Below are 14317 nucleotides of genomic sequence, written 5' to 3'. Positions count from 1 at the left end.
GAATATTCTGTTTTCATCCCTTTTAAATGAATCCAAATTTGCCTGCCAGTTTGTTAGCCTTAGGCTCTTACTCTACCTGGGTATATTCAAAGCACTTTGTGTAGCTATTTACAGCCCACAGATTTGCCATCTAAATCTCATGTTCTGGACTCTGATCTCTGGTCAAATAATTGATATACAAGGTGAAGAGAATTTAAAGCTTTCAAAGATAAGAACCAGAACAGCACACCCAATTTTGACCAGTCCCCATGTATCTCAGAACTATATGGATTGTTAAAAGGGTAGGCAGAAAATCCTTACACTCCTCATTGCCCCAGTTAAACTGAGAGCCTATGAGAACGGGGTGGGAAATAGAGGAGAAAAGAGGAAGGAACAAATTATGAGGCATGCTGGCTGGAAGCCACATGCCTTCTGGAGGAAAGAATTATTCGACCGCCCCAGTGACTCCCAAACTCTGGAATTCTGCCACCCTATCATTATCTACTTGATTATCAGGTCTTGATAGCATAAACCTCACTCCTGCACTGGCCTGGAAAAAGTTACACACCAAAGATTCATTGCTTTTTCTTAATGAATATAAATTAACATGACTTATTGTGAGCATTTTACACACCCCTTGAAGCAACTTGCAATATCATGCCTATAAGGAATACCACTTTTCTTTTAATGAGCTCGAGCTTACTAACTCTTCCAGCACAGTCATCACTAGGAGCACATTACTGCAGGAAATAGAAGAGAGCAGCTGTAACCTCAATCAGGGAGAAAATGTGAGAAAGGAAGAGTCTCAGGAGGTCCACCTGTTCTTCTGGCAAAAGGACTCTAGGACATCTCTTCATATCTCCCGGGAAACAGCCCCTCTACTTGAGCTAGTTTCCATTCGTTTTCAATCCTTGCAAACAAATGAACTTTGTCTCAAGCATGCTGAAGTGGAGCTCAGAGAAAGGATAAATGGAAACCAGTAGAAGTTCTGGGCAGGCCCACCACCTGCCTTCTCTCTTCTGTCCATCAATGCCCCACTTCCTGTGAGGAGAAGGTGAGCAAGAGGGAGGCTGCCTCCTGTCTGGAACCACTGATGTGCTGCCTCACTTCACTATAACCAGAACTTATCCTCCTCTTCCTAAAAGAGCCATCTCTGCATTTCTGAAGGGTTTAACTTTAAGAGGAGGTATTTTGCTTGGCTTCTTTGACTGGTATTTAGATAGATGTCCAACAACGTGAAGAGGAAAAATAAAACATGGGGAGTCATGGCGAATGTATACCCACTCAGACATGCACACTCCATTCCACAGAGCACATAAAAGGCAAGAATCTTGGATTTAGAATAAAATTCTGTTCCAAGAGATTCCTGCCTACTGGGCTTTTCAACAAAAACTTCATGTCCTGCAAATGGTAGTTCTGGCTAATTTTTTGGCAGCTAATTTTTGTTATAAAACAAGCTACACTTGGTCTGGCCTTAGGGAAAATGTGAGTTTGAAAATTTTTATTTCCACAGCTTCTTTCAGTGCCCCACCACCCCCCTTTATCCTGGTAACATCCTTGAACATCCTTGACTTCCAGCCCCAGGTGTCCACAACTTTTATTTCCCTGGTGCCTGTGTCAGGTCAACACACAGTGGTCATGGCCTATTTCCACAAGGCTGTTTTCTGCCAAGTGATGTGGGAGGAAATAGCTCATTCAGGAGGCAGGAGTACAGGCCATAGGATTAGACAGGGTCAGCACCAGCTAAATAGCATGATGTCTTCTTTGAGCCTCAGTTTTCTAATGGATGTTTCTTCTCTTGTGTGTGTTGACTGGATCTAAGGAGATAACATATGCAAAACTCCAGATAGGGATGGGGAGAGAGGGTTGAAAGTTGAAGGGGTCAAGGCAGGCACAGGGACAGCTCTACACTTCACCTGATAGGATCCAGCCTTCCCTCCCCGGGTAACAGGGGACTTACCTCCTTAGAGTTCATGTAAGTCAGTCAAAAAGAGCATGTAATTTAGGGATAGTTTTATAAGGCAGGGGTTGGGGTGGGGGAGGGGAGAGGGCTTTTGCTCAGGGGAGACTTGTGTGCCCTCACAAGAGCAGAAAGATGAGAATTTTATTTCATTATTCATTTGGCAATTATGATTTTTTGTTTGGGCCCAATCCTATTTTTTTATTTTGTATGTTTTTTTGTTGTTGTTGTTGAAGTAACACTGGTTTAAAATAGTGTCAGTGATTCAGAGCTATAGGATCACCTCTCTGCAGATGTAAGTTACCATAAACCCACACCCAAGATGAGATTTTTTTCAGTGGGAGAGAATCTGTTCATTGATAAACTACAACTGGAGGAGGCCCTCCCAAACTATGTTCTTCTAGGTCATAAAAGGGAGAGCAGTGATTGCTTCTCTGATTAAGAAAAGGGTAAAAGCTCAGGGAGTGACCTTGCTTTGATAAGGGACAGGCAAGAACTGATGTAAGAACAGAGCTGTTCAGCCTCCAAGGTCTGCACTACTCTCAAAACAATCTGCATTCTTTAAGTGTTGGCAATGGACCACCTGAGGCTCACATGGCCTCAAACTGACCGCTAGTTACCACTTCCAGGTCACAAGAGGCCTACTCCAAGCACAGTGAGGCAGCTCTCCTCCCCGCCAGTGACTGCAGGTATTTCTTTTCACATACCTTTTCTCTTCGCAAAGTAGCAGCTGCAGCTCCTTCTGTCTGGTCGTTTCTTCTTTTCCTTTCCTTTTCCTAATAAACCTGTCATTTTAAAGTATAAAACAAACAAACAAACAAAAAAACACATTGAGGGCCTCCCCGGTGGCGCAGCGGTTGAGCGCTGGGTTGCAAAGCTGCCCGCAGCCTCTGCAGCGCCAGTTCGATCCCCGGCTGCTCCCCGGCCACAGGAGGAGGGTCCCACATGGCACGCAGACCTCTCCTGCCGCCCGCTGCTCCCCTCAGCAGTGTACTTCGGTCCTTCTGCCTGCTCTGCTCCCGGCTCTGGCTCTGGCGAATTCTCTCACCCTCCCGCGTTTCTGACTGTACCCAGTGCTTGTATAAATAAATAAAAATAAATCTTTTTTTAAAAAAAAAAAATAAAAACACATTGAGAAAACACCATCTGACCTTTTTGAGGAAACTATATTTGCAACCCTCAATGTAAGACACAACATATTTATTCAAAAAATGTCTTTAGTGCCTCTTTGCTTGTTATGTACCCATCACTGTTAGGCACTAAGAACACAGTTATAAACAATAACCATGATGCTTCTAAGTTTTTTTATTTTTTAGTAATTAATTAGGAAAAATCTTCAATCTATACAAAGTAGGCAGAATAGTGTATATATAATGAAACTTCACATACCAATCATCCCGTTTTAATAGTTATCCACGGACACCAACCTTGTGTAATATCCCCAGCCATACTCTATCCCACGTTATTTAAAATCAAATGACATTTTATCTGTAAATATTCACTACACTATTGATTTCAAACACAAGCCAAGTGATGTGGGAGGAAATAGCTCATTCAGGAGGCAGGAGTACAGGTTTATCCTATCTGAAAATTAATAATTCTTTTTTTACCTTTTTTATTTTTAAATATTTTACTTTTTAGATAATTATTCATTTTTAAACAATATTTGCTTCCCCCTGTCCCCTCAGGTGTAGTCCCCATAGAGTTTCCTTCACCAATGCACGCGTGCACCATCACCACAGTCCCCTGTGCTCCTCCCTCCCTCCCTCTGATCCCTCTCCCTCCTCCTCCCCTGCAGGATGTCTCTGATTTATAATTATCTGTTTTTGCTTTGTTGTGTTTTGTTGTTATTATAAAAATCAGTAATTCTTAAATCTGGACAAATATGTAGTCAGTATTCAAATTTCCCTGATTGTCTTATATGCTTTGTTAATCATCTATTTGATTTAGTATCCAAACAAAGTCCATATTCTGTAATTGGTTGCAAGTCTCTTAAGTATCTTTTAATTTATAGCTCTTCCTCTGCCTTAGTTTAAGTCCCTCCAGATATAGCCCTTACGACTGGGATTCAAGACCATGTAGTTTTTTGGGGAAGTGCAGGGGATGCCATCAGGGAGAGAAGAGGTGATACAGGGAAGGGAAAGCAACCAACAAGGTGAGCCATTTACCAGTGGGTAACTGACCATTAATCCCTCAGGAAAATTCTTGAAAAGGTATAAACACACACATACACCACCATTCTCCTCCTCACCCCCAAAACTATACCCCTAAGAGTTTAAATTGCTGCAGTATATATTCATCTACTTTAGTTAATCATTCATTCAAAGCTGCTTCTGAGGACATCAATTGCCAGGCACTGGGTCCAGGCATGTGACTCAGGAAAACTCTTCAGCACAGAGAAGCGGCTACTGACAGCTAAAGTCAGGCTGAGCCCAGTGAAAGGCACAGAAGATATGAGTGGGCATGGACCGCATATGAGATACACTCTCTGTCCCTCCTTGCCATTTACCGGGTGAAAAAACAGGGTCACTTTGTCCTGCAGAATTTCCAGCATTTTGGGTTTTTCTAATTTCATCCACACAGTGTCTCTGACAGGTTTGCTGTCCTCTGCACTTCCTGTGCTCTCATTCTGTAACGGATAATTTGATATCGAACTGATCACTAAATAGATGGGATATTTTAGCAAAAAGGCATCACTGGTACAGGTGATAGGACTTTTCATTAGCAGATAAGTAATGTCCAGATATATCTTTTTGTGTAACACTAGAAATTTTTGCCTAAACCCATGATTTAATTCAGTGTCAATATATTCTAATTCTCATTCCTTATTCATATCTTAGCAAGAGTATTTACATAATAAATTTTCCTTCAACTATTTTGTTACACTGTGGAACAGTCAGTATAAGGAAGATAGGATAAATGCTCTATCCTTTCCTTTTCTTCCCTATCTTTTCCAAATTCTCAAAATCATGTGTCAGTTTCCTAGACGCTTCTCTAGGTAACTAAGAGTTTTTTATCTTTTTTTTTAAATTTATTTATTTATACAAGCACTGGGTACAGCATGTCAATTATGATCATATAAATGTTGCTTCTACAATTTTTCATTTCTGTTTATAGAAAAATCCTCTTTGTATCCTAGTATACTAGCTGCTGTAAATGGTCCATGAATGTGTGAAAAATGTACAGTCTTTGCTTGTAAGATGTAAAATTCACTCTGTCCCTTCTGATTCATCCTTATTTTTCAGTCACTACCAAATCTTGAGAAAGATGTTAGTGCCTTTTCTAATAATTATGTTTCTGTCAATTTCTCCTTGGTTTTCCAGGGAAGTTTTCCTGTATTTATTTTAAGGCTATATTTATAAAACTTCATGAATTTCACATCTTCATCGTGGATTATATCTTTTATCAATATAAAATGACCCTTGTTTTCCTGACAAATTATTTTTGCTTTGGATGACCATAGAATCACTATCTTTGACTTCTTTCTATCCTTCTTTTTCCCTCTTTTAAATTATATTGTTTATTCTTTTATTTTTGACCTTCACAGCAGAAGAACAGCTCTGCCTGGTTTTCAGGTTGGTAACTGTCTCCAGTTCTCAATCTCCAGCAAGATTTTGTGTGTCTGGGGCAAAGCTTTGTCTGCCCCTGACAGGCGTCCTTAGTCAAGCTTCATAAGATTTCCACTTTATGATATTGCCTCTCAGATTCTGGCTGCCACTCAAACTTCATTTCTGTCTGTCATGGTAATGTGGGCTCATCATTTTTCAGTGTTTGGATGAGATACTGAATGTACAAAATTAGAAGAGGTTGCATGGTGAGAATATAAAATTAGTGCAGCCATATGGAAAAGAGCATGGAGAGTCCTCAAAATATTGAAAGTAGAAATTCCATATAATTCAGTTATTCCCCCATCTGTGCATTTACCGAAATGCCTAGAAAGCACTCATGCAAAGAAATATCTGCACCCTATGTTCATCACAGCATTATTCACAATAGCCAAGAGCTGGAAACATCCCAAGTGCTCATCGCAGATGGCTGGTAAAGATGTGGTATAGATGAAACAGAGCTAATAGCAAGGTTATAGCCTCAAAAGGACAGTGACCAGGTAGAGGACAGATCACTCACTATCAGGGGATTTTCACTTGCATGCACAATTGCAAGACCACTCAGTTTCAGGGAACAACAACAATGAGGTTTTATTTAACAAGGGAAATGAGAGTTTCTAAGGCCACAAGCGGCCAGCTATCTCACCCCCAGACAGTGTCTGCAGTGTCCAGATGTCTCAGACAAAAGGTCACTTGTTCAAGATGGTGCAAGCTCATAATAAGGGCCTGGAGCTCATGGCACCCCAGTAAGCAGTGGGCCAGGATCCCACCCTGGTGGAGCAATGCTCACAGGTGGCATTGCTGAGATGACTTCACAGCAGTCCATGGCAGCAACAGGCTGAAGGTCAGGATTGACAGCACCAGGCGCTGAACCAGACAGCAACTGAGGCAGCAGCACCTGGAGGTGGCACCGGTGGTCAGAAACTGTTTAAAACAGTTCTCCAGAGTGACCCGGATGCAAAGTGGCAGCACCCATCAGCAGTGCTGGGTAGCGCTGGCATTAACAGTGCTTTGTGAGTTGTTGCCCCCACCAACAACAGCTTTTTTACACATCAGGCTCAGGGCCTTTGGTGTTCCCCCTTTCAGACGATGTCAGCAACAGGGCTGGAGGCAGGCACAGCCACCCAATCTCTGCAAAGCTCTTCAGTTTCTCTCTTCGGAGGTCAGCCGTTGGCTGCTGCTTCTTTCTTCTGCAGACTGGTACAGAGTGGAGTTTCAAGCTGGCACCTGCCCTGCCTTATATTCTCTTTCAGGATCCCCTATCCTGGTTGATTCCTGCCTGATTGGACTATTTTCAATTCTAAGTGACTGACTGGTCCATTTTAGGACCAACCAGCCCATTTGGCACTGAATAATTAACTAATTAGCTGATGAATATGACTGGTTCATTTAGCTTGAACCTTATTCTACCATACAGGTGCCAAAAAGGCTAGAGCATTGTCTCTGGGAGGAATTATCTCTGGCTGCTAGAGCAGCCAGGGGGAAACTCCCACTCTGCTGAAACAGTGCCTGGGGGTGAGGCTGCCCACAGACAGTAACTTCTGGCATGGCAGGGGGGGGGGGGAACCATCAGTGTTTTACCAATGGCTCTTGTCACTTAGCTGGCTGTGGAAATAAGAGCCAGTCTTGACCCACAGTCCGAGTTGTGGGCCCTGGTTTCATATACAAAATGGAATACTATTTAGCTACAAAAAAAATTCTGCCATTTGTAGCAACAAGAGACCTAGAAGGTATTATACTTTGTGAAATAATTCAGAGAAAGATGAACATCGTGTGATCTCACTCATATGTTTAAGTGTGAGAAACAAAACAATGTGCAAAATAAAACAAAAATAAACTTTTAGATTGTAAACCCAAATTAGGGGTTATCAATAACCACCAATGGGAAAGAAAGGTGGGTAAGTGGGCAAACGGGGTCCATTGTATGTTGAAAGGGAATTTTAGTAGTGACCTAATATAGTATATTTATTGTTGATTTATAATGCTGTATGCCTGAATGCTATATAATGTTATAAATCAATGTTATCTCAATAAATAAAAAACAAATCTTAGAAGAGAAAAAAAGTGGGGGGCACATTCATTTTAACCTGTAAGCCAGCATCGGCTGCTATTTGGTCATATAATTTTAAAATTAAGTTTGTATCATAAGAACATAAAGAGAAGAGCCTCCTTGGTGGTGCAAGGGGTTAAGCACAGCACTCTGAAGCTATCTGCAGCCTCTGTAGCACGAGTTGGGTCCTAGGCCAGCCGGGGAGCTACCCACATGGCGCAGCAGACCTCTCCTGTCTTGCCCGCTGCTCCCCTCAGCAGTGTACTTTGGTCAATCTGCCTGTTCTGTTCCCCACTCTGTCTCTGGTGAATCCTCTCACCCCCCACACCTCTGGCCTGTACTCTTGTTCTTGTATGCATAAATAAATAAATCTTTAAAAAAAAACATAAAGAGAAGTAGCAAACTAAATATAGCAGAAGGATAAGTTACACATCAAGATGATATCATTTAGTTACAGGTTTTTATTCTCTAAATGTACATATTTCTGACCTAAAGAAAATGCATGACTTTGTCCTTTCACTTGGAGAATTTTTTTTATTAATAACTTGTATTTTTTGAGAACTTTTACATTTTTTATATTAAGAACTTCAGGTGAATGATAAGTTTCAACAGTGATAATACTATTGCTTTCGTACTTGCAAAGAATTTGGGGGAAAAGTTAGTTATTGAGCAAACTAAGTTCTTCAAACAATACAAGTTGATCCACATGCGACTGACTTTACAATGGATAAATAAAAATCAACTCTTCTATTAACCAGTAAATATAGTTTATTAACTTTTTCTCATATTTTCACTCTTTTCAAAAGTAGCATATAATTAATGTGCCTTAACGTGTCATCTCTGGAGAATTTTTAAATTAAAACACTTAATGAGACAAACTGTCCCAATCTGCATCTCAGAGCAGTGATAGTATTATGATAGTATTATGATAGTATTATGCTATCATTCCTAAAAAATAAATAAAATAAAAAAGAATTAAATTAAAATTCATTCATCTTGCAAATTGGAAAGCTGAGTCACAGGACTTTATTTTTCCACTTTAAATTTGAAATAATTTCAAATTTATAAAATAAAAAAGTTATAAAAATAGGAGAAAGAAGCCTAAAAAATCCAGATTTATCAAATGTTAACATTTTGTCACATTTGCTTTCCCAACCTTTTTTCAACTCACTCTCTCCCCTCTCTCCCTGTGTACACACACACACACACACACACACACACACCAAAAATAAGGTCATTATCTTACATAATCACATAATTATCAAAATTAGATAACTTAACATTGATACAACAAACATTATCTATCAGTCTATATTCAAATTCTACCAACACAGGATCATCCCTTGCATTTTGTTGTCCCATCTCTTTAGTCCCCTTTAATCTGTACTATCCCTTCAGCCTTTTGTTGTCTTGACAAAGCAACAGCTGTGTAGCTGTGAAGCAAGCAGAGCAGTTGCTATTACAGGAACTAGTTTTCACTCTTTCCTATTCCTTCTGAAGGTTAGCTTTGCCTTAGCAGAAAAATTTGGTGTGTGCTATTCTAACCATCCACAATCCATTCCTCAAGGGTGAATAAATCTAACAAATTCATTTTCACGAATCTTTATGTATAGCATTTGAATCCATATACAAAGAAGTTTCAAGGCAAACAAAAATAGTAGTGGTGGTAATAATGGTAGCTAGTACTTAGTGCTTTCTTTGTTACATCTAGTTATTTAATCTTCACAGCAACATTAAGAGAGCAACACAATTATTGTCACTCCCATTTTATAGCAGAGGAAAATGAAGCACAGAGAAGTTACATATCTCGGCCAAAATCACAGCTAGAATTATAGCAAAACCTGAACTTCAACCCCAGCAATCTGACACTAGATGTTTCCATGGGGTCCTCCTCTTCCAAGTAAAACCTATTACTTCTTTTAGAAGCAGTCAGCCTCAAGAGTGAGTACCTGGTCTTTATAATCAGTTGCATGTGATATAAGTAATAAAACCTATTAAGAGCACATCTTCATTTACAGCATGAGCCCTGTACTTTACATGTGAGCTAGATAGGAAAAAAAAAAAAAAAACCCAGGAAAGAAGCAACAAATTGGCTACAGACAATAGTTACCTGAAAGCAAGAAAGGGCAGTATCTGGACAAATTGGCACAGTCATATTAAGCAAGTTAAATATTTACTTAGCTCAAAGGAGTAAATATTATCTTTTTTATTGTTACTCACACTAACCAACATTTAACTAGAGTCCACTGGATAGGGAAGATCACAGGATACATTTTAGGAAAAATCCAAACAAAAAGGTCCTGGGAAATAATATACTTTCATGCAAAAACTAAAGTTTAAGACCATTTACATGAAGTATACATGTGCTGACAAGTTAGTATTGTACAAAGAAAACCCTGTTCACACAACCTCTAAGACAGCCACTAGAATAAGGAAATTTTAAGAAAATAAGTTTTTCCTTGAAGGTTTACATTTTAAAAAGGTTTTAGAAAACCAAAAGGGCTAAGTGGAGTTAAGAGGTCCCTCCCTGGTGCACAGTGGGTTGAGCGCAGCACTGTGAAGCTGTCCACAGCCTCTGCAGTGTGGGTTTGATTCCCGGCTGGTCAGGGAGATACCCACATGGCATGGCAGAGCTCTCCTGTCTCGCCCGCTGCTCCCCTCAGCAGTGTATTTCAGTCAGTCTGCCTGATCTGCTCCCCGCTCTGTCTCTGGTGAATTGTCTCACCCTCCCGCGCCTTTGGCCTGTACCCCAGTTCTTGTATAAATAAATTAATCTTTAAAAAAAAAAAGAGGGCCCTGAAGAGATAAAGATAAAGAGTTGAGAAAGAATCCCACAAGTGGACCTAAAGAGGAAGAAGAGTCATGAACTCACCTTGGAAAGAAGAAAGATGCTAGAAGCAAGAGTGACAATGAAAATTCAATATTAGCCCATTCACCAGATGGGTTGAAAAATACAGATGAACTTAGGGTCACAGCTATCAGACTGGGGTAACTGTCTCAAGGAGGGCTTTGATTTGGGAAGTGGTGAGTTTTTGTGATTTATAGGAAATATTACATTTGCTCATTCAGATGAATGAAATATATATATCAATATTTCTCATACATATTTGGTTGTTATTCACAGTTCCTGACTCACAGCTCCCAAAAGCTGGAATTTCCTACATTTAGAGAGTGTTAAAGGTGTCTTTTGTTATGTTAAGTAAGGTAGCTTTTGGAAAACACCCAAGTTTGGAGGCTGGTTGTCAGAGAAAACTGTGAATACAAGTCAACTAAAAGTCCTACTCCCAATTTCCAGGGAAAGGAGAGGGATTAGAGGTGGAATTCAAGTGCCAATTGTCAATGAATTAATCAATCATGTCTATGTAATGAAGTATCAGCAAAAACTCCAAAAGGAGGGCTGCAGAAAGCTTCTGGGTCGTTGAATACCTAGTGATTAGGGAGAGTGGTACACCTGGAGAGGGCATAGAAACCTCATGCCTCCCCCCCCATATCTTGTCCTATGCATCTCTTCCATCTGGCTATTCCTGAACAATATTCTTTGTAATAAATCGGAGACCAGGTGAGTAAACAGGTTTCCAGTGTTCTGAATTCCCTTCTGGAAAATAGGAGAAAAGCTCAGTCTCTTCACCAAGACTGCTGTCCTTCTCTTCAGGAGCCAACTACTGGCCTAGGCTGTTACCTGTGTCAATAAAAGAGAGGGCATTTTCCAATAAATGCCCTCTGCTCTCTCTGCTATTGTTTGCTTCCAAATAAACAAATGCATTTTGTTGTTGGAATAACTGCTGCTTTTATTAGAGATCATGAGGCATGTGGTTGTGCTCAACAGACACCCGAACCTCCCAGTCTTCCAAGCTCTCTTTTATCCTGAGAGGATCTTGGCATTCTTAAAATTGTCCAAAGGATAGCAGAAGACTAACACCACTGACCTCAGTAGAATAGTCTCAGTTGATTCTTCTGTATTCACTATCACCACCATATCTACCACAAATAATCAATCTTGCTAGGTAAACTGCTGTTATTATCAAAATATTCTTTACCACAACTATGTTGGAATGCTTATTGGTGTTTCAAAAGATTGTAAGTTTCCCAAAGAATATTTTTGGTGGTTTTCTCTCTAAAGCAATTTGAAATACCTCTACTGTGTTCATAGTTGAGTGAATTGCTTAACCACCTAGTAGTAACATGAAGAAATACAAAGACACACACTCCTTTGTTTGTGAATCCAAATCTCTGCCTTATAATTCTGAGCATCAATTCCAACTCCTCCACATTACCCCTCCTCAGGTTCTGGGGCAAATCCTACCTAGAGCATTCAAAGCAGCCAGAAAGACTGGATTCTCCCCATGAACAGGTCCCTGTGCTAAGCTGTTTTATTGTGTAAGTGAGAAAAGTACCTAAAATGGGAGCTTTAGTGAATGAAAGCTGATCCTGTGACAGTGCCCCCAGGCTTACCTCACAGAGAAAACTAAAAAAAGGAAGTCAAGTTGCCTTCTATCTTTTTTCACTAGAAAATAACCAAATCACAGTGACTCAGCACAACAGGACTTCTTGCCTTTGATGCCTGATATTATCTCATTATGGCCCAAACATTGTTCTCAACATGTTGCCTTGTCACACCTTCCCATCATTACTGGGAAAACAGATTCAATGCAGAAAAACATATTCGTTACACCAAAAACAAAGACAGAGATTGCCTGTAGAAGCAAGCAGGGCTCTGGTAGAGATCAAAGTTCCCTTTCAAAAGGAATTTGTCATTGATTCACACTCTCACATTTAAGCTTGTTTACTCATTGTACACAACTCAAAGCTACACTGAGCTAATGTTTAGAAATACCATTTGCCATGGGAGCAAGGTCCAGTATCAAATTCTTAAAAGCATATGGCTCAGTCTACTCACACCTGGGTATACACTTAGTATGAGACTAGACACAAACACACACCAACCCAACACTGTTATAGAAAAGTGCCATAGATACCGCAGTGATGTCAATGAAGAATTGTTTTTTTAAGAAAGAAGAAAGAAAAGTAGAAAGAAATGTGACCAGGTCTCTGGGTTTCAGCAAAAGAAGAGAAAATCAAGCTCTCCACCTATTCTTTTCACTAGAGAATTGCCAACTCACTGTGACTCAACTCTACTCTGTGATACATATGAATGTGTTAAGAGAGTAAATTTTTTTTAAAGATTTATTTATTTATGCATACAAGTACCGGGGAATAGGCCAGAGGTGAGGGGTGAGAGGATTCACCAGAGACAGAGTAGGGAGCAGAACAAGCCGAATGACTGAAACACACTGCTGAGGGGAGAGCAGGTGAGACAGGAGAGGTCTGCTGTGCCATGTGGGTCATCTCCCTGGCCAGGGATCAAACTCCTGCTGCAGTAGCTGCAGACAGCCTTACAGTGCTGACGCTTAACCTCTTGTTCCTATACATTTTACAATGTATAGGAAACAAAAAGAAGAACACTACAGATTGGCCACAACTTTCCTCTGTACTGAAAGTCACATGCATGCACACACATTCTCACAAGAAAATTCTATAAAAAATGTAAAACTAAATAAGGGTAAACAGTTGAAGCTTTTTTTTCCCAGAATGTTAATATTTTGTTGTATTTATCTCAATTTTCTATCTCACTCTTCAAAGCGTATACTTTCTGAAGTGTGATAAGGCATGATACACACACTGTACAATGCTCAAATATCAAATGTGGTGTTGATGAATTTTTCCATATGCATTTACTTATGTAATCATCTTTTAATTCAAGATAGAGGACATCTCTGCTCGTCTCCTCCAAGAAGGTTGTCTTAGGCTCCTTCCCGTAACTATCTTATCTACAAGTAATTTTATTCTGACCTCTGTCACCACAATTTTTTTATCCGTTCTTGAAATGTATATAAGATGAATCTATAAGATACATAATGGTATTCAAATTTTTTAAAGATTTATTTATTCATGCATACAAGAACTGGGGTGTAGACCAGAGGTGCGGGGCATAAGAGGATTCACCAGAGACAGAGTGGGGAACAGAATAGGCAGATCTACTGAAATACACTGCTGAGGGGAAAGCAATATATTCAAAAGTTACAGAAGGGATATTTCTTCCCCAACTCTGATCTCCACTCATTTCTGCTCGAAGTCAAACCAATGACATCATCTTCTCATGAATCTCACAGAAAAATACATCCATACACATGCAAAAGCAGATGCACATACAGTTTCCTCCTTTCGCACAAGTTCCACAGAACATTATATACTGAGAGGTGTATACCTTGCATTTTACACACACACACACACACACCACAAAAAATTACAGATATTGTTACTTACTCAAGACTTTCCTAATTTGTGGGTCTGCTAATCCAAAGTGGCCTGTTAGGCCACCATTTTTATTACCTACAGTTTGCATTTCCAATACAAGGTCAGAATTGCCCAGTCAAGGTGCCTTTCAAATCAATCAAGAGCAGAAAGTTTTGTATATTTGTTTCTGTGGGGACAAGTTATTCTCTATATTCCCCCTTTTTTGTTTTATTAAAAAAAAGTTTAAGGAGTCCATTAGCACATACAACCATAACTTGAGCTGTGGGGTTATAAGGAATGCCAATGTGTTGAATGCCCCAGTGAGATAAAAAGGCTGTAAAAGATCCAGAATCATAAGCTGGGCCATTGTCAGTTTTAATACAGGAAGGATGATCCATGACAGCAAATGCCAAGTAGAGATGACGCATG

The 14317-nt window shown here is 39.9% G+C and overlaps 1 long non-coding RNA gene across 1 annotated transcript in view; it reads right to left on the bottom strand.

Moving 5' to 3' along the window:
• Positions 1-1451: 1451 nt before the first annotated feature.
• LOC119252570 (uncharacterized) overlaps positions 1452-14317 on the bottom strand; it is a 56915-nt gene continuing 44049 nt past the window's right edge. Inside the window, exons 4-5 of the long non-coding RNA XR_008553245.1 lie at positions 2647-2724; positions 1452-1796 (exon numbers count right to left, since the gene is read on the bottom strand). This is a non-coding gene — a long non-coding RNA (uncharacterized LOC119252570). The remainder of the gene's footprint in view (positions 1797-2646; positions 2725-14317) is intronic.

This window comes from Talpa occidentalis, unplaced genomic scaffold, assembly GCF_014898055.3.
Source record: "Talpa occidentalis isolate TD23 unplaced genomic scaffold, MPIMG_talOcc4v2.1 talOcc4.2, whole genome shotgun sequence".
NCBI lineage: Eukaryota > Metazoa > Chordata > Mammalia > Eulipotyphla > Talpidae > Talpa > Talpa occidentalis.
This window is presented reverse-complemented; position numbering and strand designations above follow the sequence as displayed.